The sequence below is a fragment of the Mus caroli genome, unplaced genomic scaffold (assembly GCF_978045245.1).
Source record: "Mus caroli unplaced genomic scaffold, Mus_caroli_1 scaffold_1, whole genome shotgun sequence".
Classification (NCBI taxonomy): Eukaryota; Metazoa; Chordata; class Mammalia; order Rodentia; family Muridae; genus Mus; species Mus caroli.
Window position 1 is genome coordinate 165403657 of NW_028227256.1, and position 3975 is coordinate 165407631.

Genomic DNA, 3975 nt, shown 5'->3' on the forward strand with positions numbered 1-3975 from the left:
CTATGCATTTTTCATGACCACAACACTGTAGACTACAACAGATCAAACTCTAGAACAAGGGCTGGCTGTGGGCTCTGCAGGATTTGGGAAAATAGAAGAGTGAACTTTCTTCCAGAGTGGAAGAGAACACAGTCGAGTCGGGAAGAGGATCTAACCTGGAATTGGGTAAGTAAGCTGTGGAATTGGCTTTTGCATCTGAGCTGTAAACTCAAGCCTTCTTGTTGCATCTGCATGACAAGGCTCCCAGGATTCGGTGGGGATCACAAGGGTGTGCGAATGAGTGAGGGAAGTAGCTGGGTGCTACAGTCAGGCTAGGCTAGGTTTGCTGCTGTAACACACAAGCCCCACAATCTTAGTGCACAATGCAAGCCCCACGGTACTTCGCCAAGGACGGGTTAGAACAGAGGAGGGTAGGAGTCTACTGATGGGAGGTTCTGACAATCATGCTGAGGTCTCTACCTCCATCTCAACATCAGTCTCCAGGTTAACATGGACAGGAGACAGGAGACAGGAGACAGGAGACAGGAGATGATCACATACCAGCCCTAAAATGTGTACCTCACCAGGAAACCCATTATTCCCTTAAAAAAAAAGATTTATTTATTTTATGTGAGTACACTGTCACTTTCTTCAGACACACCAGAAGTCAGCACCAATCCTCATTATAGATGGCTGTGAGCCACCAGGTGGTTGCTGGGAATTGAACTCTGGACCTCTGGAAGAGCGGTCAGTGTTCTTCATCACCGAGCCATCTCCCCAGCTCCGACACCCATTCCTATGCACATTTCCGTAGGGTGTATGTAATTCCATGAGACATATGCTTAGGGAAAGAAGAGGCCCAGAAATCATAACACACAGGAAAACCAATTTTTGAAGTGGTAGCAAGGGAGATGGACATAGTAAAGCCAGAGCCTAGGTTTCATTTCCCGAGTTATACAACTACCAAGAGACACTTTTCTATTGTATTGTCTAGTCTCCCTTCGGAATCATTTGCCTTTCTAGGCACATACAGAAAAAGAAACATTTTTCTATGGGTTAAAAATATCTGAGCAGACACAGTGAGATCCCACGTCAAGCCTTGCAGGCGGAGGATCGCTCCTCTGTCAGGGCTCATGACGCCTGCCATATTTCTAAGTGGCTTATGCTTGTCAGCAATAGTACTTCCTCCGTAAACAGTGGAATTTGAGGTATGACTTACAGAATATATATTGCTCTTTGGTACATGCTTGTGACTTGGGGGGTGTACGTTTACCTCCTGGGTCTCTGTGGTGTCCTTTGCAGAGAGTTTGTCAACCCGAGGCATCTTCATTATTCTCACTGGGGGAAATCCCTGGATTTTGGGGATGTCCCAATTCTGCAGAAGCTAATTAGACAGCAAGCCCCGGAAATGGATACCCTCTCTAATAAAGCCAGAGAGCTCAGTGAATCGAGGGGAGAGACTTTGCCAGCGGACCTCTTCAGCTTACACCAAGTGCTTCTTTATGAATCAGAATGCGTTCAGCCAAGGAGAGGGCTCAGCAGCTGAAGCCACTGGCTGCTAAGCCTGATGATCTGAATTGATCCCTGGGACCCACAGGGTAGAAGGAGAGACGTGCAACTCATGAGTTGTCCTTTGACCTCCACTTGCACACTGTTGCACTTGTGTGAGTGCACACACACACACACACACTTATTTTATGTAACCAGGAAAGCATGCTTTGGAGCTCTGCTAGTGACTAATTACACACACATACGATATTCAACTGCTAGTGAGCCAGTCTGTGCATGGGCTTTGGGATCAGGCAATAAAACAACTGCTTTCATAGGCATTCTGGGGAAGGAAGAGAAAAATCAAGGCCATCTACAGAAAAAGAATTCTACTCTAGATAGAGTGAATGATGGAAATAATGCAACTCGGGGGAGGAGAGGATGCTGTGGGCTGCAGGTGCTGTTTTAGACAGAACATTTCTGAAGGAGTCCATCTACTAGAGGCATGAATGACAGGAAGAGGTCAGTAGTGCTAGGGCATGTAGGGTATGGCAGGGCCATTCGGTGTGTGTGTGTGTGTGTGTGTGTGTGTGTGTGTGTACACATGGCTGTGAAGCATGTCTCATAAGCCCACCACACCTTCTGTAGGTTGATGGATGGCCACTTGGAGTGCTGAGTCCAGTGGGCTGAATGGACAAGGTAACAAGGCACTTCAGGCTGTTTCCTGAACCCCTGATCTACCTCTCCTTCCTTGCTGCTGCAGGAAAGAGCTAAGCATGAGCAGCAAGGAAAAGGTAAGAGGAATTACTTCCGGGTGGTCAAGAAGAGAAGGAGGAGGAGGGGGAAGAGACAAGAGCATCGATGGCTGGCTGACCTGGGAAGAAGGTAAGTTGTACTTCTAGAGTCCATTCACTTCTGCTCACTCTGCCACCCAGCCTTTTATATGGTTTTGAATTCATGTGGTTGGAAGGGGTCTGCGGCTCTCACTGAACTCTCCTGAGAGCCTGAAGAGAGGGGTGGGAGGGAAAGATTTCCTGCCTTAGGAAGGGGTCAGGGGACCCTGATTAATTCAGTAAGTGGGAGCTCTGAACGGCTTCTAGAAGCGGGACCTTCTGGTCAACCCTGGGGAGGGACAAGAGTTCAGAAGGCAACCCTGGCTCACCCACATCGGCATCTGCTCACTGCGCTCCATCACCCTGGTAATTGTTTTTCTTGGCATGATGGGGTGGTAGGTCAGGTTAGATTCTTTTCTTTCAAACATTCTACTGACATCAAAGTGGAAGGGATGGAAGGTAAGGAGAAATAAATCGGGGAGGATCTGCAGGTTTCGCAACCGCTTTCATGTCCAGGATGTGGAGGAATGCTGGGGTGGGCACAGACTCCCCCAGTTCACGGAAGTGTGGGGTGGGAGTGTGGGGTCCAAACACAGAAATGATCTGGACCGATAGGAGGGCAGCAGACTGCTCAAAAGCAAGAATCAAGGGCAAGATTTTTCAAGCTGAGATAGTGCGGTGGATAACAAAGGGCTTAGATAGGACAATAAAACATTCAGTGTCGGGAGGAGACCTGATAAGACAGGAGGAACATGGAGAGACAGCGTGGGGGCGTGTGGCAGTGGAGGTGTGGTGGGGTGTGTGGTGGTGGTGGGTGCATGCCTGATGCCGGACCTTCAGAAGGGCCAAGGCTTCTGAAGTCTGGATGCTCTTCCTGGTGAATGACATCTCTAAGCATGCTCAGTGTTTCATGTTTCAGATTCCCCTGCATTCTTGTAACCTGACTTAGTCTCCTCCCAACAGTGTAAGGACAAATGAGCCAAGGGGAGTGAGGGAAATGGCTCAGTGGTAATGTGTTTCTGTCATAAGCATGCAGACCAGGGTCTGGGTCTCTCATGGAAGCTGAATGGGCACTTCTCTGGAACTCCAGCTCTGGCAGAGGCAGGAACGGGGGGTTTCCTGGGTTGGCCAGCTAGGTCTGTTCAAAATGCACAGCTTCCAGTTTCAGTGGGAGACTCTATCTCAAAAAGTAAGATGGTGAGCAATAGAGAAAGACAGCCAGCATCCCTCTCTGTACTTTACACAGAAACTGTGAGTGAGTGCACATAAACCTGTCCCACGCATCCACACGTACTACACACATACACACACGCACACACACACATGCACACACACACACGTACACACACGCATGCACAAGCACTCATGCACACACAGACACACACAGACACACAAACACATACACACAAACACACACTCACATGCACATGCACAAGCAGACACACACACAGACACATGAACACATACACACACATACACACAGGAACACATGCACACACACATTCATCACACCACACAAACACATAAACACTACACACACACTCACATGCACACACACACAGACACATGAACACATATACACACACACACACACGACATGCACAAGTGCACATACACACACAGACACACACACAGACAAATGAACACGTGCACACAGGAACACATGCACACATAC